We start from the raw sequence: 26180 nt of genomic DNA, 5'->3' as shown, positions 1-26180 counted from the left end.
CAAGAATTTATACTCCATGAAATTCAGCATGGACTAAAACAACACAATATGGTTGGTATATTTGTATTTCTTGGGTGGTTGTTGAAAGGGATGCACTGCTCACCATCCCAGAATGTTCACTTGAAGGCCCTTGAGAGTCTTACTTTCCTATTACAGACCACTTTGCATATATATCAGTCCAGAAGAACCCACTTTACACATTGAGATTACCACATTGCCTCATTCCTAAAGTGCCTCTGATTGGTTGGTTCAGCTGTTGATGTGCCAGACTAATGAAGCCAGGATTATGCGTACCTTCCCCATCTGGGGCAGTTAATTTTATTTAATATCACGGTAAGACATTCTTATCCCTTCTGGAAAAGGTGACCAGATAAGAATATGTCAACTCATTAGCACAAACACAACATTCCTATTATAATAGCTAAGGATTCATGTGCATGACTTTCATATACAAAGCACAAGGCTGAACAATTATTAATTAATTCAAAAGATACTTATTTTAGATTCTTCCAGTTCAATAAATGAATTATTCACTTTTTAGGTCTAGGGTATTCAAAGACGAGTTAGAAAATTTCCTATTCGATGCCATACATTATTTAGCCTGTAAGAGACATAATACTCTAAACTACAGCATATGTTCAGTTTCCACCTAAAATGGAAAGAATAATTTTCATAAGGCTAATTAAGATAAAGATGATGAAAAATGTTATAATTTGAGTGATAAATATGGGCCGACTTCTTTGTGAAGACCTTATATAACTAATCTCACTTATCTTACAGCTACTTTATGGCATAGGTGTTACCATTATTTTAAAGATGAGAAACTTGTGGCTTAATGAAATCAAGTAACTTGTCTAAGGCACACACACGCTCAAAGCCAGAAAGCCTCTGTGGGATCCCACGTGCATATGCTGCATTGATCTGGGAAGCTAGAGGGAAAGGAATAATTCTTTGAATTGGGGAAGGCTTCAGAGAAAAAAATGCCATCTGATCTGGGCTTTGAGGATAAGTCAGATTTTATCAGTCGAAGAAGAAGAAGGACATTCAAGGTAAAGAAATAGCAGGCCCAAAGCCAGGGGTATGAAAGAATTAATACATTTTCTCTAATTTGAACACATCTCTTTCCAATCCATCTTTGTAAGCACTTTTTAGATGGTTGGTGGATTCACAGTAAAGCCTGTGGACAAGAAATACAATAAAACTTATTATTCCATTTAATATGAAAAGCATGACCTTGGGCTTTGGGCATAATTACAACCCTGACACTAGTCCACATATCACAGTCATTTTTTACATGGCCCAAATCAACAGAGATTAACTCAAAGTTAATAAGGCTTTATAAAGGACAAATTGTACATTTAATGTCATTTCCTTAACCAAAGACTGATAAATCTTACTGAAGGTATATGATTTCAACATAGTTAAACTTTCCAATCTATTTGGATGATTCATTTTAGAGAAACAGGGCAACCTGTTTTTGTGGATAAGTATGACACAGTATGCAAAAATGATCAACAATACTGTTTGTGTAATAAAATACATCCATATATATAGTAAATATACATATAATATTAGAATATAAGAACTGGAGTACAATGTGATATAATCATACTATCTTTGCACATGTGTGAGGTCATATGCCAAATATGGTTACTATGAAAAGAAAAAAAAGAGTCTAATCAGCTAACTATATTCAGCTGCTAATAACAGAAATCCAATTATAGTGGCCTAAACACATTGATAAACACAATAAAATTGTCTGGCAGTTTTATTGTCTCTTATAAAAGAAATATAATGATAAATGCTCCAAAGTTGACAAAGCAACTCCCTTAGGACTTTTCTGTATTTCTACTCTATAATCCTCAGTGAATGTCTCCATCTTCCAGGCCACAAGAACGTAGGTGGAGCTCCAAGAGTCTCATCCATGAGCCAAGCAAGAGCAAGAGAAGGGCAAGCCGAATCAGCAACCTTTAAAGGTATTTCCCAGAAGCTCTACACAATATTTTATGCTTAAAACTCATTTCACACACCTAAGCCTTAAGAAACAATGATTTTTTAAGCTAGGCACCTCTAAAAAATGTCAAGTTTGTGTTACTAGGGAATAAGAAGAAAATTAGAATTGTGGAGGCAACAAGAAACCTTCACCACAGTGTCTGATATGAAAAATCTGAACTGATAAGTTGAGTACATCCTATGAGAAAACAGTAGCAACAGCCATGATAGCATCTTTTCAGTGCTTTGCACTTCATAAAGTGCTTTTGTAGTCCACACAATATTGAACATGAAATGATTAAACAGCAATGGTCTGGATTAAAGGGGCTTGGGAACATAAATAGTGTGACACAGAAAATGTCACAACGATATTCACTGAAACATTGTTAATAAGAGAAAAAAGCAAGACTAACATTGCTCTGTAGATAGTAAAAAGAGTCTTGAAGCTGGAGGTGGACATCATGGTAGAGATCACATGGAATGACACAGGAGACACATAAGCACTCGAAACATGGAAGAAGAGTAGAAAACAACAGAACATTTCTAAAGCCACATGGATGGTGTGTTATTACCAGTATCTTGGTGAGAAGGAGCTAACCCTAGGTCCCATTACATGTCCTTCACAGAAATATACACATACGGTATAATCATCTTAACTCCATTTTTTTTTTCAGTCTTCAAAAAACCACAAGTTATAAGAACACGAGTTTCTTCATGGAGTTTCAGAGAGTACAGAAAAATATTTTATAGGAGGTTTTACACCCTGAGTAAAGATTTTAGAGTCAGAAACCTTAAGACAAGTAAATAACTTCCATTACAAAATTCTGTTTAATGAGTCTTGTTTCTAGATATGTTATACATTACACCTTTCCACTGTGAGACAATTCAATCTTCAGAACTTCCTTTAAGATAAGCGGGTGCCTGTGACTACTTGGGAGGCTGAGGCAGGAGAAACACTTGAACCTAGGAGGCGGAGCTTGCAATGAGCCGAGATAGCGCCACCGCACTCCAGCCTGGGCAACAAGAGCGAGACTCCATCTCAAAAAAAAACAACAACAACAAAAAACAAGATAAGCATTCCTATTTTAGAGTTGGAAAAACTGAAGGACAAAGGGGTTAAAAGGTTAAAACCAAGGTTACAAAGCTCTTAAGTATAGAGACAAAAGTTAGACACAGATAATTAGGTTCTAAATCCTATGCTGTTTCTGCTAGGAAGGAGTAGACAAATTTCAAAAATGTTGAATCATAGTTTTCCAATATTATTGTTGCCCAGTTTGTACTCCTTTGTCCTCTGTATCAGTACCCTGCTTTTTTTGGGTGGGGGCAGGGGAGTGAGGGTATTACCTCTGTTTTCACTTTCAGTAGACATATTTGGGATAAGATTGGCCCTATATTGTACCTCCTGGGGTGAGTACTAGACTTAGACTTGACCAATGAGAGTAATGGTGATTGGTTCTTCCTGGGCTTTTTCTGCAACACTGGACAAGGAAAGTTCCCATTATCCTGTGGTTGTTAAACCTGGACTAGGAGGTACTTCTTTATGCACAGAGATGGCTAGAGAATAAAGCGAGAACATAGAGAAGTAGAGTCAGGAAGAAAACCCAAGCCCTGATGATATCATTTGAGTCTCCAGATTTAATCATGCTTGAAGCAAAATCAAAACCTTATACTTTTCAATTATGTGCGAGAGTAGGTCCCTCTTTTTGTAATTTGAGTTAGATTTGCTGTTAATATAATGCAAACAATCTTGCCTAATAGTGGATTTACAGATGTAACTGTAAAAGATGTATGATATAACTAATATGGAGTAATCTAGAACTCAAACAGGGAATAGCTGCAACTCACAGCATGGATCCTTTTTCTTTTTTTCTGTAGAGACAGGGTCTTGCTCTGTCACCAAGGCAATGGTAGTGCAGTGGTATTTAATAGCTCATTACAACCTTGAACTCCTGGGCTCAAGCAATCCTCCTGCCTCAGTCTCAGTCTTCTGAGTAGCTAGGTCTACAGGTGTGTGCCACCATGCCCAGCTAATTTCTTTTAATTTTTTGTAGAGACCAGGTCTGGTTATGTTGCCCAGGCTGGTCTCAAACTCCTGACCTGAAGAGATCCTCCCACCTCAACCTTCCAAAGCTCTGGGATTATAGGCATAATTATATCGCCAGGAGCCACCCTACCCAGCCCCAGCATCAATACTTTTCAAAGCCCACATTTTGTGAGTTAGTAAAACTGGCTTATCTTGAAGCAATCTGAGAATTTTTTTCCTCTGGACATATTTATGGATATACTATAAGATAATTTGATTAGAATGTTCTAGAGTACTTATGATTTGTTTGTTTTTCTTGACCTCACTTGATCCTCTAAAAATAGTCCAGTTACCATATTTCAAAAGGTGCCTCTGCATGTTAGGTAATTGTAGAACATGTAGTCACACCATATCATTATAGAGGTTTATGAGAAATAGGCTCATTATACAATATCAACAAACACTATTTGAGCACGTAGCATTAATAAATAATACTTGATGTTTGTATCATAAAGGACTTGACTGTCCACTGAACACTTGGGAAAATAAAAATAGATCAGATAATTAGTATGTAGGATAGTCTCATTTCACTAATGAAAATAATACCTGAACAAAGATAAAAGAACAGGAAATAAAATCAAGATATACAAAAAAATTATATCTCCATCACCTGGCAAAAACAGTCAACTGTATTTCATGGATCAGCTTAATGCTGTGAATAAGACTTATGTTTACAAAAGACTTCAATTTATACTCTAAATTCTACACTTTTTCCCCTATGGTTTTACTTTTACTCTTGAAATACAGATTATGTCAGAACTACCAAGTCAGAGGAGTAAAAACCTTAATCATCTGCTGGGAGAAATACATTTATGCAATGTTAACAACAGTCAATGATTATAAATCCCAATTCTACTGGTTCACTCTCTCCTCCCCATCCTCTGCCCACCCAAATTATCATATCATAAGAACCTGGTAGCCTTTTCTTAACAGCAGTTAGTTCTTATTTAGATGATTCACTTGTATGAACCTATCACTTTTTTCCAAAATCTTTGAGAAATCTGTACAAAAATGAGGGAGGGGAACTCATCAGGGAAACCTGGAGTAAATTCTTAGTAACTTTTTGGTTAAGTTTCAGAGGTTATTTTTAGCACAAAATGAGTACTGTGGCATTCTGTTAAGATCAGTCATTTAACCTTCACCAAGTTCTATAACTTCTTAGTTTGAAAGATTCATTTTGAAGGTATCGTTTGTGGTAATTTTTTCACCCACACATGCAGGCTTAGGCAAAGGCCATAACTTCTAACAGATCCATGAAAATATATACTACTTCGCTATAATTGTCAATATATTTCCACCAGTTGTATCCTGCTGAAGTAATTGTTTTACCCAAGTAATAATTCTGGGATGATACCAAAGACTAAGAAACACACATAATACCAAGAATTTAAAAGTTAAAATAGAAATTTTAAAAGGACTCACAAATTCACATGGAAGAATAAATATATAAAATTTTGAAAATAACTGTACAATGAAAAAAGTATACTAGATGTTAAAACATCATAAAACTAACAATATTACAGCAGTGGAATTACTAATGTGTGAAGCGATGAATCAGTGAAAGAAAATGGAACAGGCAGAGATTCTAACATGAGAAATTACAACAGGCAGCTTTTGAAATCATGGGGTAACTAGGGATAACTGGCTATTTGAGAAACAAAACGCTCCATCTCTACCGCAATTTCCCTCTTAAATATATTCCAACTAAATATAATAATTAAATTTAAAAAGGTAACAGAAGAAGAAGATCAAGTTAGAGATTTTTATAATCTAGAGATAGAGGGGCTTTTCTATAATAACACCAAATCTAGAAACCAAAAAAAAAAAAAAAATGTTGATAGAGATGCTACTGAAAAATGTTTTAAAATTATATATCTCTAACTCTGAACTCTGTCCAATAATTTTTAAAAAACAAGTAAGTCCATAAGCAAGGTTAAAAATAAATATCAAATGGGGAGCATATTTGCAAAATATGTGACAAAAAGGCTTACTATCCACAGTATGCCAACTAAGTCTTTCACACTTTAGGGAAAGACAAAAAAGCAAACAGCCAGTATAAAAACAGTAAAGAAACTCTGAGAGGTAATGTCTGAAAAGGAATATAAATGACTAAGAAATATTAATAATAGCAATCAAAGAAATTCAAGTACAAAAATGAGTATTCCCATCCATTTTGATTGACAACTATTACAATATTTATTAGATCTGGCATTAGCTAAAGGAACGAAGAATGAGGCACTGTCCTATGCTATTGTTGAAAAATAAAATGATATGATGTTTCTAGAAGCCCGTTTGGAAATATTTACGAAAAACTTTAAAGATTCGTGCTGACTCACAAATTCCACTTATAGAGGTAGGTCCTAAAGTTCAAAATGGATAAAGTTGTAGTTCAGAGCTGTTTCTAATACAAAAACAAGCTCATATCATTCAGTAATAAACTGGTTACCACAAAATGAAACATTCATATGATCAGCTTTGTACCAATGAATAAGGACTTTAAGATATGTCTGCAAACTGTTACGAAGGAAAAAAGCAGATGTGTTTCAGTACATATATGTATAGAAAAATGTTTGGAAGGTTGTACATTAAAATATCAAAATAAATAGTGATTTCTTTAGGTTGGTGAGATTTCAGGTAATTTTTATTATATCTTTTTCTCAATGAATTCTGTGAAACAACAGGATTCTTTTCAAACATACAGAATATTCTCATAATCATAAAGCAAATTGTATTTTGAAAATACAAAAAAAATTATATAAACCCATAAAACAAAAAAACTGTTGCTTGCTCAATACCTCTAACTTGACAAGTATGAGTTAACTTGTACTAATGAACAATTTAGGAATATGATATGTCTACAATGGGGAATGACTCTGAATGAAGTCTAAAATAAGCCTTTTTACATATGATATGTTACATATCATGGCACTCCGTCACTTATAAAGCCCCTACACGACTTCAAAGCATAGAAATGCTTCAACCGGATCTCCTCCTAACAGATGATACAAGACTAATCAGACAATAAGCTGGCCTGGAACCTGATCAGGAAGCTCACAGCCGATAAAATCATCACACACTGAACGGGCCTGCTCCCTTATTCCTGGTGATCTTTTCTGCTTGGAGCTCAAATAGGGCAGAGCCAAACCCATCATTGCTAGGACTGAAGTATGAGTTTATGAGTGTGAGTGCACATGCATACAATGTTCTAGGGGTGGGCAGGAGCATCAAGACGGGGTTACTTTAACACCTGGAGGAAATAATCATGGGGAAGCCTCCATTCTCTCTTCCATAGTGTATCACACACAGATGTAATGAGATAAGAGCATTGGGATAGACTGATAAACGACTCGTATGGTAGAAAATGGTTGCCCTATTTGCACCCCTGCCTCCCTCCCAGAGGCATTCTTACTTCCTGTCCGGTGGTAGAAGCTCCTGTGAGGAACCTATAAGACTCCTTGTATCGTAAGAGACAGTCTCCAGAGAGGGTCACCCCTCCTGGTCAGCTTCTGGACTTGCCTGACTATCAAAGGCATTAAAGTACAGTATGATAAATCCTGAAATACATGCTATCTACTCTGAGAAGAATGTAATTTATGCTTGTGCAAAATAAATCCAATTTATGCCTGTGTCCAAATTGCACAAAGGACAGACAATTATTATCAGTAGTACGTGACCGTTGTTTTTCATCTTTCATGAAGATATATGTTTGGTTTCTCAGGAATGGAAGCCTGAAAGCATTTTTAGGGATACATTTCACATTTGGCATTTGACATTCCCATTTCCACATTCAATAAACAAAGCTGCAATTTATCCAAAGAATTCTATAGCTTTTCTAATGTGTGTGTCTTCAGAAGGTAAACGGATTTCACCTTTGGATTAGGGATGAAGCGGAAATTCATATTGATTCGCAGCTTCCTTTTATTCCTGGGTTGTCGAGACATGTTCCTAGAGAGTTTGGGGTCTCTTTTGTTCTTTTCCTGTGTGTCACCAAAGAATGTCCCCTCTCATTCTGGGTGGGCTGGGAGTTACCCTGACTGATGGTGGTCTGTGGTGGGAGGGATGGAAACGAGCCTCTCACAGACCCACAGGTAGCACCAACATCAGAGGTGTTAGAATAAGGCCTAAAGTCAACTTGAACTTCTCATCTAATAGACCTAATAGGGTCTGTGTATGTCCTTAAAACTGAAAGAGCTGCTGACCCCAAAATAATTCTTCCATTTCAGGTGTTACACTTATTTTATAAAGCTGCTGCAGAAGCTCGTGTTTCAAACTAGTTTTTCAGCTGCAGATATAAATGAACAACCCCAAATCCCCAGATAAATGTGGAAAACCGGCAGCTTATTAGACAAAGGTCAAGATGAACAAAGACAATGCAGATTACAGAAGAGAATTTAAAGTAATTCTGTTCTCAAAGAGCAATTTTTTAAAAAAGGTTCTTGCCTGAAATATTGTTATATTCTATTTATCTATCAGTATCCTCATATTTTTTCTAAAAGGAACAATCAGAAAATAAGAAAGCAATTATGGAATTTTAAAAACACGTTACAAAATAGAATAGACATGGCTAAAAATCATATCTGGGAAATAAAATGAAAACACTTTTAAAAGGGCAAAAGAAAGAGATAGAGAAAAATCAAGATATAAAAGGGTAGATATAGAAGACATGTATCAGTCTAACTATATCACAGAAAAAAGACAGGACAACATGAAAATAATAAAATATAATTCTTTTTCATTAGAAGAGACATATAAGTTTTTAAATTATGCCCATTAGGTATAGAGCAAAAAATAAGAACAAAATATCTTATTACAATAAATGATGACGAGAATAATGATGATGGTGATGATAAACACATTGACAAATCCTTCTAAAATTTTATAAATTCAGGGTAAAAAGAATCTTTAAAGTTTGAAGAAAAAGGAATGAAAAAGGCACAAAAACAGGCTACCTAAAAATATTTAAGTGTGATGGTTTTATAATGTGTCAACTTGGCTAGTTTAAATTACAATTCCAAGAATGATGGTTTCCAGCTTCATCCATGTCCCTACAAAGGACACGAACTCGTCTTTTTTTATGGCTGCATAGTATTCCATGGTGTATATGTGGCACATTTTCTAAATCCAGTCTGTCACTGATGGACATTTGGGTTGATTCCAAGTCATTCTCAGCAAACTGTTGTAAGAACAGAAAACCAAACACCGTATGTTCTCACTTATAGGTGGGAATTGAACAATGAGATCACTTGGACACAGGAAGAGGAACATCACACACCGGGGCCTATTGTGGGGAGAGAGGAGGGGGGAGGGATAGCATTAGGAGATACACCTAATGTAAATGATGAGTTAATGGGTGCAGCACACCAACATGGCACATGTATACATATGTAACAAACCTGCATGTTGTGCACATGTACCCTAAAACTTAAAGTATAATAAAAATAAATAAATTACTGTTCCTAGAATTCCATTACTTGTATACAGTCATGTGCCACATAATGACTTTTTGATCCATTAATGACTAGCCACAAAGACAATGGTGGTCCCATAACATTATAATGGAGCAGAAAAATTCCTATTACCTAGCAACATCCTAACATCACAGCACAATGCATTACGCATATACTTGTGGTGATGTTGTGTAAACAAACCTACTGAGCTGCCAGTCATATAAAAGTGTCTAGAAATGTCCTGAGGCTTCATGTTCACTGCCACTCATTCACTGATTCACTCAGAGCAACTTCCGGTCCTGCAAATTCCATTCATGGTAAGTGCCCCACACAGGTGTACACATTTTATCTTTTGTACTATCTTTTATTGTACCTTTTCCATGTTTAGTTAAGCAAATGACATTGTGTTATCATTGCCTACAGTATTCAGTAGAGTAACATGCAGTACAGGTTTGTAGCCTAGGAGCAATAGATCATACCATATAACCTTAGGTGTATCGTAGGCTATCCTGTCTAGGTTTGTGTAATGCAAGTACAGTGTGTGATGTTCACACAACAACAGAATCACCTAAAGACACATTTCCCAGAAAGTATCCCTGTCATGAAGTGACACACGACTGCATTTCAGCTTAGAGAGGGTCACAAGGGAGAGTCTAAGAGATCTGAAAGGGGTAAGGAAGATAGCAGGACTTTGGTAGTTCATCTGCATTGTTGCTGATGTACTGACTTGCCTCCAGTGCGTGAAGCAGCAGCTAAGCCTACAATTTTTCTACCTTTCCCTCCTTTGGCTTCTGGGACTCCGAGTTATGTTTAACTCTCAAAGAAGCCCCAGCTTATTCAAGATACCCTCCTAAGCAAGGTTAAAGATAGCAAGAATGGACATGAGTTTCAATTCATCCTCCTGGGTTCCAAGTAGTGCTATGAGTTCCAGCCTGCTTGTGACATTCTCTTTCTGACTGCTTGTCCTGTAGACTCCAAGGTTCATCATCAAATGCAGAGATGACAGCCTTACAGAGACTGATTAACCAGTTTCAACAACTGTGTAAACCAAGTCCCTGTAATAAACTCATATCTCATACTGGTTCTGCTTTTGATCCCGACTGGTACAATAAGTGCCTGATTGGCATAAGATTTCTGACCTGCAGCATGGGGGAAAATTATTTTAAAGCCAGCATTCTACACTCTATCAAACTGTCATTTCAGTTTCGGGGCAAAATAAAATCATCTTTGAACACACAAGATCTCAGAAAACTTACCACCTCGGGGATCCTGAAAAATAACCCAAGCAAAATTAAATATAAATCCAAGAAAGAAAAAGTAGAACTAAATCTAAGTTCAGGTCCTATTTTATAATCACGCAGTAGGTCTAGAAAGCCCCCATGGGTATATCCTCAAGAAGACAACATTCACCATTAAACAGACAACATTCACCATTAAACTAAGCTACTCATGTATATTAGAATATATATGCATAGCTTAGAAATATGAATATTATACTATGAATTATTATTTCGAGGCACAGTTGCTAAGAAAACTACATATCATGTTTTGTTAAACAAATAAACAAAAATGGAAAGAAGGAAAAGAAAAAATTCCTAAAGAGAGCTATGGTTCCTAGATGAAACAAGCTAGGCATCATCTGACATGAAGCAATTAATAGAATATAACAGCGTTTTCTAGAAAAACAATAGCATACATATACCAGTGAAGAAATTACAGAAGAATGAGGGGGCCTACTGAGAATATGAAGTAAAGCATAATTTGTAATTTTTAAAAAATTTATAATGTATTAAGTATAATAATTATACCATGAGGTAGTTCCTTTAAAAATCTTTTGTCACTAATAGAAATTTGGCTTTGAAATCAAGCTTTCCCTATTATTATTTCTAAATCTATATTTATATATGAAAATTTATTCTTATTTTTAAAATGAATGTAAGTTGCATGAGGCAAAGGCTTTATCAACACTGGCAATAACTGCATCTCTGTTTCTCAAAAGTATGCCTACCACACAGTCCTTGCTTGATAGATATTTTTTGCATTAGTTAATTTAAAGAAACCAGGAAGGTTTAGCTTGGTGTTTAGACATTAGTGGTGCAATCTGACTTTTAGGGGACATTTGTCCAAGTATTTTTAATGAAAATAAACTAATGACAGTGAAGAATCACATATACACCATGGAATACTATGCAGCTGTAAAAAAGGATGAGATCATGTCCTCTGCAGGGACATGAATCAAGCTGGAAAACATCATTCTCAGCAAACTAACACAGGAACAGAAAACCAAACAACACATGTTCTCACTCATAAGTGGGAGTTGCACAATGAGAACACATGGACACGGGGAGGGGAACATCACACACTGGGGCCTGTCAGGGGGTGGTGGACTAGGGGAGGGATAGCATTAGGAGAAATACCTAATGTAGATGATGGGTTGATGGTTGCAGCAAACTACCATGGCACGTGTATACCTACGTAACAAACCTGCAAGTTCTGCACATGGATCCCCAAACTTAAAGTATAATAATAATAAAAAGAATACTCAGAGAAGTTACAAATCCTATTTATATACAGGATTTGAAACTACATATATATATATAAACATTAAAATGTATGTTTATATATGTCTGTAAAGAGTGGGACAATTAAACTTCTTCTATTAAAAAAAGAATCATGCAATTAAAGTTATAAATGACTACCCCAACTTCTTAATGTATCTCTCAACTTTTCTTTGAACCTGAGATTAATCTTTGAGGATCACATTAATTCTGTTTATTAAAATAAAATAAAGCATTTGAAATTCAGCAACTTTCTCATGTGCTTCTGTTTCTGTTTCTTTTTATTCTGTTAAATTCATGTAAGTAAAGGATAATATTTTAAGATAAAAATGTTTATAGTTGTATCTGAGAAGTGAGTTGAGGAAAAATATATTTTCCTTTTATGTTACAGAATTTTTTTAATTTTCCAAATATTTTTACCAACATATTATATATCAATTTTTATAATCAGAGAAAAAGATTAAATACAAGTTTTAAAAAAGAATGAATTCTACATATTATTGTGAAAATACAGTTGTATTATTAATATTAAATAAAATTGCAAAGGTTGTAGTACAAAATGAACCTATATTTTAGTGGCTGGAGGCAGTGGCTCATGCCTGTCATCTCAAAACTTTGGGAGGCTAAAGCAGGGAGGTGGTTTGAAGCCAGGAGTTTGACATCAGCCTGGGCAACAAAGTGAGATTCTGTCTCTACAAAATATAAAAATAAGTTAGCCATGTACAGCAGTGGGCACTTGTGCTGTGGTATGTGCCTGTTGTTCTGGCTACTTGGCAGGCTCAGGTGGGAGCATTGCTTGAGCCCAGGAGTTTGAGGTTATAGTGAGCTATGATTGTGCCATTGTGCTCCAACCTGGGTGAGAGTGAGAAGACCCTCGTTTCAAAAAAATAAAATAAAGAAGTTCCTCTCTGTGTCTATGGATATTTGCACCTGCATTTGAGAACTACATACCGAGTTATTTTTGAGTTGACTTGGGAAGTAAAGATTGTGGTAGGAGAATGAAGGGGAAGAGTGAATTTAGACTGTACTATTTTTCCTTTCAATTTTTTACAATGGTCATAACTTCGTTTTTAATACAGAAAAGTTTTCTAAAAACAAAATCCATCCATTCTTGCTTTTAAGAACATCCTTCTAACCCGGTGAAACCTCGTCTCTACTTAAAAAAAAAAAAAATACAAAAAACTAGCCGGGCGAGGTGGCGGGCGCCTGTAGTCCCAGCTACTCGGGAGGCTGAGGCAGGAGAATGGCGTGAACCCGGGAGGCGGAGCTTGCAGTGAGCTGAGATCCGGCCATTGCACTCCAGCCTGGGCGACAGAGCGAGACTCCGTCTCAAAAAAAAAAAAAAAAAAAAAAAAAAAGAACATCCTTCTAGCATTTTACTCCTTTTTCTCCCTCATGAGTTTCTCTCTCAGTGAAATAATTCTCTTCAGATATTATTTTTCAATATTAGAAACAAAACAAAAGAGCAAATAAAAGAACACTTCTTTAACTGCACTTCACCTCCACCAGCTACTACCCCACTTCTCTACTCCCTTCACATCAAAACTTGTTACAAGATCTTTACTTTTCATTACCCCCAATTACTATCTCTGATTTTCTCTTGAACCCACGACGTCATGCTCTTGTAATCCTTCCCCACTTTCATATAACTGTTCTTGTCAAGGCCAACAATGACCTACAAGTTGATACATCTTATGGACAATTCTCCAACCCACCTTACTTGTCCTTTCAGCAACATTTAGCACAGACAGCCATTCCCTTTCCCTCCTGGAAACATTTCCTTCTCTTGATGTCCAAGACTCCATCCTCTCTTGGTCTTCTCCATGCACCACTAGCATCTTCTCCTCAGCCTCGGCTGTTTTTTTGTCTGTTTGTTTTGTTTTGTTTTGTTTCTCATTTCCCCAATCTCTTAGCCTTGGTTCAGTCCTTGGAGTCTTCCCTAGCCACATGCAATCCCTCCATGATCTCATTCAGTCCCATTGTTTAAATACCAACTATGTGATGTTGACCACCCAAATTCTCTCTCTCATCGTACCAGAATAATCTTTCCCTCATAACATTTATAGGGCCTATCCATTCTACCCTCAAACCGTATTCAATATCTGGCCATTTCTTACCTCTAATGACAGCACTCTGGTCCAAGTCACATCATCATTCCCCTGGATGGTTCTAGCAGCCTCCTAATTGGTGTCCTTGATTGGGTCTTTTCAAGTATAGTCTATTACCCACTTAACCACCATGTAAACCAGATCCTATCAGTCTTCTGTATAAAGCTTTCAAAAGCCATCCATTTCACTGAGTAAAAATCAAACGTTGTCACAAGGCTTTATACCTCTCCCCCACCTTTTGGCCTCCTGTCTCACTTTTCTCCTCCTGATTTTTTCTGCTCAAACTTCACTGTCTTTTGCTATTCCTTAAATGCATCAAGGTCTATACTAACCTGGGACTTTTGCATTTTCTCAGACATAAGCATCATTTACTCCCTTCCCTGCTTCTAGTATTTGCTCAAATGTTACTTTCTGAGCAAGAGCTTCCTTGATCAACATAATATATTAAATTAATATATTAAATAAAATATATTAAATTTTAAATAAATTTAAATTAAGCCATTCTCTTCACCTCACTCCTGCATTCTCTGTCCTCCTCTCCTGATACATTTTTCTCCATAGCATTTGTCACCATGCTGACATCATATACTATCCATTTCTGTTGATAATCTGTTTTCTTTCACCATGATATAAATTAAAATAAAGAGTTTAATTTTGTTTATTACTATAGTTCAGTAACTAGAAGTGGTGTTTATGATAAAGTAGGTGATCATTAAACATTTGTTAAATTAATTAACACACCAGTGATGGAATAATTAAACAATCATGCCAGAAAGAGTCAAAAGCAGCAAGCCGATGAGGTCCACAGCCAGTTGCCTGGGAACCATAAAGGGAAACGCAAGAGCAGCGGTTCAAAAGGAAGCTGCGGGCAGCTGGGTTAATGTCTGTAGTGAACATTAACGGGCCAGCTGTGATTCAGCACTGGGTAGAATGATTTTGTTTTAAAGAGCCAGTGGGAGGCAGGTTTTTATATTGCTTTATGAATTACAATAAAAGTTATACATTCCAATTGTAAAAAGATTTTAATTCCTTTTGATAGTGATGAGAATTGCAATAAATAACTTCATACTTAGCACAGGCACATATACTTTACCGGCCCTCATCATGCCAGCACCAAAGTGGTTTCTTGAGCTTCCATTTTTCCCCACATGACCCCTGATGTCTCTGTCCTCGCTGACCTGTCTTGTCCTCTACTCTCCTCAGTCACTACATGAGTTCTTTCAATCCTTTTGTGCGTATAAACTTGCTCAACCATTCTCTTACTTGTCCTATATTCCAGTATCAAATCAACTACTCATCTATTCATGAGCACAAGTATAAATGTATTTCTCTGGCTGATTTCACTTTTTCCTTTTTCCAGCATGTGCCTTCCTCTACAGCAATGCCATCCTCTCATGAATTCTTATAAATCATCCATCTCTACATTTTCAGGCATGTATAAATTATAAATGTTGGGGACAACTTATTCCCTCTATTCCACATAGATTTTATAATAAATTTTGAAAATGTAATTTGCCATGTGGATACGTATTAATGCACAATAGTTGCATAGAAAACACACACACATACACACACACACACACACACACACATACCAATCACTCGGCTAAGTTGCATCACTTAAATAGTAAATAAAACAGAGATGGCATATCATACAATTATCATTCAAAGGAAGGAAGACAAGAAGGAAGGAAAGCTTCTAAATTTTCATAACCTTTTGTAAATTACAAAATAACTTGCCCAGGCTCAGTTCTTCATTATAGCTGATTAAAAGATATTGCTGTAATAAGTATGGATTTTTTAGTTGGAATAAATTAACTTTTTCTGGTTAAGAAACTTGCAGAGGGCAAGGGTAAGTAGGAATAAGAAGCAATTAAAATAGCATTAAGTTTATAAATGCTAAGTATAATAAAATTCCTATTTGATTTCCCTTAGCACATGAAATGTAGAGGAACAATTCCATTTAAGAAACAGATTTTTAAGAAAGCATAATCAACCTTTACCTGCTTCTACTCATTCCATAAGGTAGACAAAATATTTTCATCAAGCCCATAACAGTGAGACTGCACTGCTTCTATAAGAAATATTGTTCAATACTTTATTGTCCAATTGAGAGAACAGATGTAAAAGATTGCATATAATATGTTTTATGGTTTAAAAGCAATTTCTCAAAAATATAACAAATCTATACAGAGAGAAAGTTTAAAAATCATATCTATCATTCAGTGGTACAAAATCAATTTCCTATACTGAATAGAGAAAAATCCATGGTACAATAGCAACTATTCATAGTTAAAACTATGTATAATGTTTACATTTAACAGCCGGTTAAGGCCACAAGTTCAATACTTTTAAAAGTGTGAAAACAGTGTAGTGTTCTTTTTCAATAAAATAGAAATATTCCCCAGATCTTTCTTTATCTTAATAAATAAGCTGGTAACTGCACTAAAATGTTGTTATTTTGTAGCCTCACCCTCTGAGATTTCTTAGGAAATCTCAGAATTCTGGGAAATAAAATTCATGTTGAAATTTGGGTGGGGGCACAGCCAAATCATATCACTCCACCCCCGGCCCCTCCCAAATCTCATGTCCTCACATTTCAAAACCAATCATGCCTTCCCAATAGTCCCCCAAAGTCTTAACTCATTTTAACATTAACCCAAAAGTCTATAGTCCAAAGTCTCATCTGAGATAAGGCAAGTCCCTTCTGCCTATGAGCCTGTAAAATCAAAAGTAAGCCAGTTACTTCCTAGATACAATGGGGGTACAGGTATTGGGTAAATACAGCAATACCAAATGGGAGAAACTGGCCAAAACAAAGGGGTTACAGGGCCCATGCAAGTCTGAAATTCAGCGGGGAAGTAAAATTTCAAAGCTCCAAAATGATTTCCTTTGACTCCAGATCTCACTTTCAGGTCATGCTGATGCAAAAGGTGGGTTTCCATGGTCTTGGGCAGTTCCATCCCTGTGGCTTTGTAGGGTACAGTCTCCCTTCTGGCAGCTTTCATGGGCTGGCATTGAGTGTCTGCAGCTTTTCCAGGCACATAGTGCAAGCTGTCGGTGGATGTACCATTCTGGGGTCTGGAGGATAGTGGCCTTCTTCTCACAGCTCCATTAGGCAGTGCCCTACTAGGGACTCTGGGTGGGGGCTCCAACCCCACATTTCCCTTCCACACTGCCCTAGCAGAGGTTCTCCATGAGGGCCCCACCCCTGCAGCAAACTTTTGCCAAGGCATCCAGTCGTTTCCATACATCTTCTGAAATCTAGGCAGAGGTTCCCAAACCTCAATTCTTGACTTCTGTGCACCCACAGGCTCAACACCAGGTGGAAGCTGCCAAGGTTTGTGGTTTCCACCCTCTGAAGCCACAGCCTGAGTTGTACGTTGGCTCCTTTCAGCCATGGCTGGAGCAGCTGGGACACAGGGCACCAAGTCCCTAGGCTGCACACAACACAGGGATCCTGGGCCCAGTCCACAAAACCACTTTTTTCTCCTGGGTCTCTGGGCCTGTGATGGGAGGGGCTGCCGTGAAAGTCTCTGACATGGCCTGGAGACATTTTCCCTATGGTCTTGGGGATTAACATTAGACTTCTTGCTACTTACGCAAATTTTTGCAGCGGGCTTGAGTTTCTCCTTAAAAAACGGGTTTTGCTTTTCTTTTTTTTTTGAGACGGAGTCCTGCTCTGTCGCCCAGGCTAGAGTGCAGTGGCCAGATCTCAGCTCACTGCAAGCTCCGCCTCCCGGGTTTACGCCATTCTCCTGCCTCAGCCTCCCGAGTAGCTGGGACTACAGGCGCCCGCCACCTCGCCCGGCTAGTTTTTTGTATTTTTTTTTTTTTTAGTAGAGACAGGGTTTCACCATGTTAGCCAGGATGGTCTCGATCTCCTGACCTCGTGATCCGCCCATCTCGGCCTCCCAAAGTGCTGGGATTACAGGCTTGAGCCACGGCGCCCGGCCGGGTTTTGCTTTTCTACTGCATCGTCAGGCTGCAAATTTTCTGAACTTTTATGCTGGGTTTCTCTTTTAAAACAGAATGCTTTTAATAGTACCCAAGTCACCTCTTGAATGCTTTGCTGCTTAGAAATTTCTTTCACCAGGTACCCTAAATCACCTCTTTCAAGTTCAAAGTTCCACAAATCTCTAAGGCAGGGGCAAAACGCCACCAATCTCTTTGCTAAAACATAACAAGGGTCACCTTTGCTCCAGTTCCCAAACAAGTTCCTCATCTGCATCTGAGACCACCTCAGCCTGGACCTTATTGTTCATATCACTATCAGCACTTTTGTCAAAACCATTCTGCAAGTCGCTATGAGGTTCCAAACTTTCCCACATTTTCCTGTCTTCTTCTGAGTCCTCCAAATTGTTCCAACCTCTGCCTGTTACCCAGTTCCAAAGTCGCTTCCACATTTTCGGGTATTCTTTCAGCAATGCCCCACTCTACTGGTACCAATTAACTGTATTAGTACATTTTCACACTGCTGATAAAGACATACCCAAGACTGGGCAATTTACAAAAGAAAGAGGTTTAATTGGACTTACAGTTCCATGTGGCTGGAGGAGGTCTCACAATTATGGTGGAAGGCTAAAAACACTTCTTACATGGCAGCGGCAAGAGAGAATGAGGAAGAAGCAAAAGCAGAAACCCCTGGTAAACCCATCAAGTATCATGAGACTTATTTACCACCACGAGAATAGCATGGGAAAGACTGTCCCCCATGATTCAATTACCTCCCACTAGGTCCCTCCTACAACACATGGGAATTCTGGGAGATAAAATTCAAGCTGAGATTTGGGTGGGGGCATAGCTAAACCATATCAAACACTAACTGCAAGGACATTTGGTGAGTCATGATGGAACTTTGCTTTAAATTCAGAAATTGTCATATTTATGGAATTACCTTTTGGTGATCAATTTACTCCTTTTTAGATATCTGAGTATTTCTTACCTGGAATTTTCAGCTCAAAAAAAGAAAAAAAGGTGGGGCGCGATGGCTCACGCCTGTAATCCCAGCACTTTGGGAGGCCGAGGAGGGTGGATCACGAGGTCAGGAGATCGAGACCATCCTGGCTAACACGGTGAAACCCCGTCCCTACTAAAAATACAAAAAATTAGCTTGATGTGGTGTCGGGCGCCTGTAGTCCCAGCTACTTGGGAGGCTGAGGCAGGAGAATGGCATGAACATGGGAGGCGGAGCTTGCAGTGAGACGAGATTGGACCACTGCATTCCAGACTGGGCGACAGAGCGAGACTCCGTCTCCAAAAAAAAAAGAAAAAAAACTTCAAAAAAAATTAGAAAGGCAGTGGGGACATCCTACTGGCTGTTTTCTTTTCCTTTTTTCTTTTTTCTTTCTTCTTTTAGAAACAGAGTCTTGCTCTGTCACCCCAGCTGGAGAATAGTGGTGTGATCACACTTCAGTGAAGCCTCAAACTCTTAGCTCAAGCACTTCTCCTGCCTCAGCTCCCTAGAATAGATGGGACTACAGGTGCAAGCCACGGCTCCAGGCCTACTAGATACTTTCTGGGACCCCCTCCTATATTCACATCAGTAATTGTTTGAAAAAGGCAACAAATGTAAATAAGAATGTATAAAGCCAAGTATTAAAAAATAATAAGAATTAAAAAAACAGTTCACTGGAGACAAAAACAGAAAAGGCAAAGCAATAAATATAAACCACATATTTGAATCTCTTATGCCAATTAGAAAGAATTCAGTTTGAAGATGTCTTTTCAGTTGAGGAGAGACTGAGTGTATCACAATGGACTAATCAATGAGCAAGGAAGCCACAACAGCCCTGAGTTTCTAGCTAGTGGAGCTTACACCTAGGGACTATCCACCCAAGCCCGACAGAGCCCAGGTGGGAGGAGCTGTACTCTACTATTCCCTCCTCTGTGTAGTTGTTGTATTCAATGATAATTACAAGGGAGTTGGGGACATTTTTAGAAATATCTGAAATCTGTCTCAACCTACATGTGTGGAGTATTTGCTTGTAAAAACTGTCATTTAGCATTCAATGGTAGTATTGGTAATTAATTAACCATTAGTAAAAATCAGATGCACAAAATGATTTAAGATCCTATCTGCATTATGAGTTTATAGTCCATGGTAACTACATTGCTCTCATTACCAGAATCCAAAAGACAGTGACAGAAAGACAGTGACAGCGTTCATGATAGATAATTACCTAGCTTCAACAGCCTTGCTAATAGATCCTTACCAACTTGTTTGTTAGCCCCTTAGAGGTAGGATTCCTCTATTTTGTTGCAAGTTCTGTGTTTGGGTAGCAAATTGAGTCACTATAACTAAAAAGGTAAGCATATAAAATTTTTAAGAAACTACTGAAAGCAAGAAAAATAATCCCTAAGTGCAATAAGAATTAAGCAGAAGAAAACTATGAAAAAATTCTAGTTCAGCATAAAATGAAGGACTTAGTAAATTTGTAAACAACATATAACATGAATTATCCTAAGTCTGAAGCTTTTGGGTCAATAGAAAACATGTAAAAGAAATTTGCGATATGGAATATGTGAAGAATAAAACTCATTTTCAACCCGAATGGATTTGTTTTCTCCAAAGAATCTCAAACCATTTACAACAAGAGAAAAATGTAAATTTGACCTTTAACCTTCTGGGTTAACATATTGCACCATTATTCAATGATGACCGTAAAATATCTACCATAAAACAAATTCAGATGAGCTCAATCCTCTGTGAGTGAAAGAGGTCAGATCACACAGGACATGGATTTGCAAAGTCTAATCTATCTGATCCGACAGAAGATAAAATGTTTTGAGGTCTCAGATAGGAATAAAAACAAATTAGCCACCATGGAACCTCAGCATTTAAAAACATATAAGCAGGGAAATTCTACTAGCTGAAAAGATATTTTGGCTGGGTGCAGTGGCTCACGCCTGTAATCCCAGCACTTTGGGAGCATAAGGCAGGAAGATCATGAGGTCAGGAGATCAAGACCATCTTGGCCAACATGGTGAAACCCTGTCTCTACTAAAATACAAAAGTTAGCTGGCCAAGGTGGTGTGTACCTGTAATCCTAGCTACTCAGGAAACTGAGGCAGGAGAATTGCTTGAAGCAGGGAGTAGGAGGTTGCAGTGAGCCGAGATTGCACCACTGCCCTCCAGCCTGGAGACAGAACAAGATTCCATCTCAAAAACAAAACAAAAACGAAAACAAACAAACAACAAAAAAAAGATTTTTAATTTCAGTAGGGCAAAATATTCTATGTAATTCAAAATATTCTATAATATTTTGTCTGTTTGATGGATGAAGGCACGATATGTAGCAAAGTTCAAAATTGCCATAGAAATCAAAATTCAAAGAGAACAGAAGCAAAGAAACATATATATGCATTTGTGTAATATATTTTAGAGCAAGAGACTAAGCATATATCACTCTATTACTAGGTAAAGTGGAAAACTAAATATTCATTCAATCGACAAGTTTTCTCTTTAGCATTTGTTGTGATGTTGCTGGTTGTGCTAGTGTTTTAATTGGAAAAGGCCTTGTTCTTGTTCTATAATAACTCCAGTGAGAAAATGTGAAGAAAATTGAGCCAATTATAAACTCAACTAGGAAACTATATTTGAGACAAGTAAACAAATGTCAGCAGATATACAGGGGGAGAGGAGGGAGAAGAAATGAAACGTGAAAGTAGTATATTAGTATTAAATACTGGTTCATGGATAGGTACATGTATGAGTTGTATATTGGAAAGCTTTCATAATGAAAAAAAATTTTAAAGTAAATATTAGTTAAAATTCTGTGAATACAAGAAAAGATAAGCATCAAAGCACTGATTTTCCTAATATTTTCTGAGTGCCAAAAATGTGCCAGACACTATGCATAGCAGTCTCCTCTTACCCATGGGGTATACATTCCAAGACCTCCAGTGGATGCCTGAAATTGTGGAAAGTACCCACTCCTATAAACACTGTTTTTTCCTATAGATACATACCTATGATAAAGTCTAATTTATAGATTAAGCATAGTAAGAAATTAACAACAATAAAATAGGACAATTTTAATAATATACGGTAATAAAATTACATGAATGTAGTGTCTCTCCCTCTTTTTTTTTTTTTTTTTTTTTTTTTTTTTTTTTTTTTTTTTTGAGATGGAGTTTCACTCTTGTCACCCAGGCTGGAGTGCAGTGGCATAATCTCAGCTTCCTGCAACCTCTGCCTCCTGGGTTCAAGTGATTCTTCTGCCTCAGCCTCCCAAGTAGCTGGGATTACAGGCACTCACCACCACGTCCCGCTAATTTTTGTATTTTTATTAGAGACAGGGTTTCACCATGTTGGCCAGGCTGGTCTCGAACTCCTGACCTCAGGTGATCCACCTGCCTTGGCCTCCGAAAGTGCTAGGATTACAGGCATAAGCCACTGCACCCAGCCCCTTCTCTTGCAAAATATCTTATTGTACCATACCATAGGAAACTGAAACCATGGAAAGCAAAACCTCAGCTAAGGCAGGACTACCCTGTAGAGTGTACAAAGATGAATGAAAGACAATTGCTGCTCACAGGTATTTAATAGGAAAGAGAAAGACGAGTTAACACCAAAAAAGAATGAAAGAAGGATGCCAAGGGAGCAGAGAACTGTTTATTGAAAGCCCTGTGAAGACTTTAGCCATAGCAGAGGGAAGACAGACCTTTCGGAGAAAATTAAGTGTAAAGGTGAATTAGGTATTGGAGGGGCAGGGCCAAGTGAGTTACAAAATAAAATACAGGGGGTAGATCATAAATAGCCCTATATTTCATGTTTTAGAAGTATTCAAGGCAGTATAAAAAGATTAAAGACATAGTTACATAATGAGATAGTAATGTTTGAAAAATCATTTAGAAATATTGGCAGGGATTTGGAGATTAACAGTCCACGTGACATGATGAAGTATTTTTATTTTTTATTTTATTTTTTTTTTGAGACAGAGTCTCACTCTGTTGCCCAGGCTGGAGTGCAGTGGTGCAATCTCAGCTAACTGCAAGCTCCACCTCCTGGATTCACACCATTCTCCCCTGCCTCAGCCTCCTGGGTAGCTGGGACTTCAGGTGCCCACCGCCATGCCCGGCTAATATTTTTTTTTTGTATTTTATTTTAGTAGAGATGGGGTTTCACCATGTTGGCCAGGATGGTCTTGATCTCCTGACCTCATGATCCGCCCACCTTGGCCTCCCAAAGTGCTGGGATTACAGGCGTGAGCCACCGCACCTGGCCATGATGAAGTATTAAACTAAATTGGCAGCAGTAACAAGGGAGAGAGGAGAATAGATTTACGGTAAAACCTGTAAGATCTTGTGTTTAATAAAAGATGATTGCTTAAACATTGAGAAAATTCCAGAGTAATTTTTCAATGATGCCATTCTTTTCAATATAGAATACAGGAATAACAAGTTGGGAATATTGAGGTACCTCAGTTAAAGTTCTAAAATTACAATTAAGAGAACCAATTCTGGTTAACTTAACAGAAAAGATATAGAAAGATAGAGATAGGAATAGAGAGAGAGAAAGGAAAAAAGAAAAGGTATGAGGTATTTCACAGAACAGGAGAATAAATTATCTCTGGCTCAGCATGAGAGGTCGCCCATGGAATGCCAGCACTTTGGGAGGCCAAGGTAGATAAATTGCTTGAGCTCAGGAGTTTGAGACCATCCTGGGCAACATGGCAAAAGCTGTCTTTTACCCAAAATACAAAAATTAATTGGTAGTGGTGGCACACACCTGTCATCCCAGCTACTTAGGAGGCTGAGGTGAAAGAATCCCTTGAGCCTGGGAGGTTGAGGCTGCAGTGAGCCAGGATTGTGCCTCTGCACTCCAGCCTGGATGATACAGATCATGTCTCAAAAGAAAAAGAGAGAGAGAAAAAAAACCCGACTATCTGTAAAAAGCCAAAACTATGCCGGGCACGGTGGCTCATGCCTGTAATCCCAGCACTTTGGGAGGCCGAGGCAGGCGGATCACAAGGTTAGACCATCCTGGCTAACATGGTGACACCCCGTCTCTACCAAAAATACAAAAAATTAGCTGGGCGTGGTGGCAGGTGCCTGTAGTCCCAGCCACTTGGGAGGCTGAGGCAGGAGAATGTGTGAACTCGGGAGGCGGAGCTTGCAGTGAGCTGAGATCTCGCCACTACACTCCAGCCTGGGCGACAGAGCGAGACTCCATCTCAAAAACAAAACAAAGCAAAACAAAACACTAAGGCGTTCTTTTTGTTGTTGTTGTTCATTTTTTTAATTATACTTTAAGTTCTAGGGTACATGTGCACAATGTGCAGGTTTGTTAGGTATGTACACATGTGCCATGTTGGTGTGCTGCACCCATTAACTCATCATTTACATTAGGTATATCTCCTAATGTTATCCCTCCCTGCCTCCCTCCCCACAATAGGACCCGGTGTGTGATGTTCCCCTTCCTGTGTCCAAGTGATCTCATTGTTCAATTCCCACCTATGAGTGAAAACATGCGGTATTTGGTTTTCTGTTCTTGCAATAGTTTGTTGAGAATGATGGTTTCCAGCTACATCCATGTCCCTACAAAGGACACGAACTCATCCTATTTTATGGCTGCATAGTATTCCATGGTGTATATGTGCCACATTTTCTTAATCCAGTCTGTCACTGATGGACATTGGGGTTGATTCCAAGGTTTTGCTATTGTGACTAGTGCCACAATAAACATATGTGTGCATATGTCTTTATAGCAGCATGACTTATAATCCTTTGGGTATATACCCAGTAATGGGATGGCTGGGTCAAATGGTATTTCTAGTTCTAGATCCTTGAGGAATTGCCACACTGTCTTCCACAACGGTTGGACTAGTTTACAGTCCCACCAATAGTGTAAAAGTGTTCCTATTTCTCCACATCCTCTCCAGCACGTGTTGTTTCCTGATTTTTTAATGATTGCCATTCTAACTGGTATGAGATGGTATCTCATTGTGGTTTTGATTTGCATTTCTCTGATGACCAGTGATGATGAGCAATTTTTCATGTGTCTGTTGGCTGTATGAATGTCTTTTTTGAGAAGTGTCTGTTCATATCCTTTGCTCATTTTTTGATGGGGTTGTTTTTTCTTGTAAATTTGATTGAGTCCTTTATAGGTTCTAGATATTAGCCCTTCGTCAGATGAGTAGATTGCAAAAATGTTCTCCCATTCTGTAGGTTGCCTGTTCACTCTGATGGTAGTTTCTTTTGCTTTGCAGAAGCTCTTTAGTTTAATTAGATCCCATTTGTCAATTTTGGCTTTTGTTGCCATTGCTTTTGGTGTTTTAGACATGAAGTCCTTGCCCATGCCTATGTCCTGAATGGTATTACCTAGGTTTTCTTCTAGGGTTTTTATGGTTTTAGGTCTAACATTTAAGTCTCTAATCCATCTTGAATTAATTTTTGTATAAGGAGTAAGGAAAGGATCCAGTTTCAGCTTTCTACTTGTGGCTAGCCAATTTTCCCAGCACATTTATTAAATAGGGAATCCTTTCCCCATTTCCTGTCTTTCTCAGGTTTGTCAAAGATCAGATGGCTGTAGATGTGTGGTATTATTTCTGAGGGCTCTGTTTTGTTCCATTGGTCTATATCTCTGTTTTGGTACCAGTACCATGCTGTTTTGGTTACTGTAGCCTTGTAATATAGTTTGAACTCAGATAGCATGATGCCTCCAGCTTTGTTCTTTTGGCTTAGGATTGTCTTGGCAATGTAGGCTCTTTTTTGGTTCCATATGAACTTTAAAGCAGTTTTTTCTAATTCTGTGAAGAAAGTCATTGGTGGCTTAATAGGGATGGCATTGAATCTATAAATTACCTTGGGCAGTATGGCCATTTTCACAATATTGATTCTTCCTATCCATGAGCATGGTATGTTTTTCCATTTGTTTGTGTCCTCTTTTATTTCACTGAGCAGTGGTTTGTAGTTCTTCTTGAAGAGGTCTTTTACATCCCTTGTAAGCTGGATTCTTAGGTATTTTATTCTCTTTGAAGCCACTGTG

General features: G+C 37.8%; 1 protein-coding gene and 1 long non-coding RNA gene across 3 annotated transcripts in view; one reads left to right on the top strand and one right to left on the bottom strand.

Moving 5' to 3' along the window:
* LOC105492585 (thrombospondin type 1 domain containing 7B) overlaps positions 1 to 26180 on the bottom strand; it is a 900526-nt gene that overhangs the window by 356726 nt on the left and 517620 nt on the right. The window lies entirely within an intron of this gene.
* Positions 1 to 26180, top strand: part of LOC105492582 (uncharacterized) — a 79451-nt gene that overhangs the window by 35799 nt on the left and 17472 nt on the right. Inside the window, exon 3 of the long non-coding RNA XR_011609718.1 lies at positions 1887 to 1976. This is a non-coding gene — a long non-coding RNA (uncharacterized lncRNA). The remainder of the gene's footprint in view (positions 1 to 1886; positions 1977 to 26180) is intronic.

This window comes from Macaca nemestrina, chromosome 11 (assembly GCF_043159975.1).
Source record: "Macaca nemestrina isolate mMacNem1 chromosome 11, mMacNem.hap1, whole genome shotgun sequence".
NCBI lineage: Eukaryota > Metazoa > Chordata > Mammalia > Primates > Cercopithecidae > Macaca > Macaca nemestrina.
Note: the sequence above shows the minus strand (reverse complement) of the source record. Positions and strands in the feature narration are given on the sequence as shown.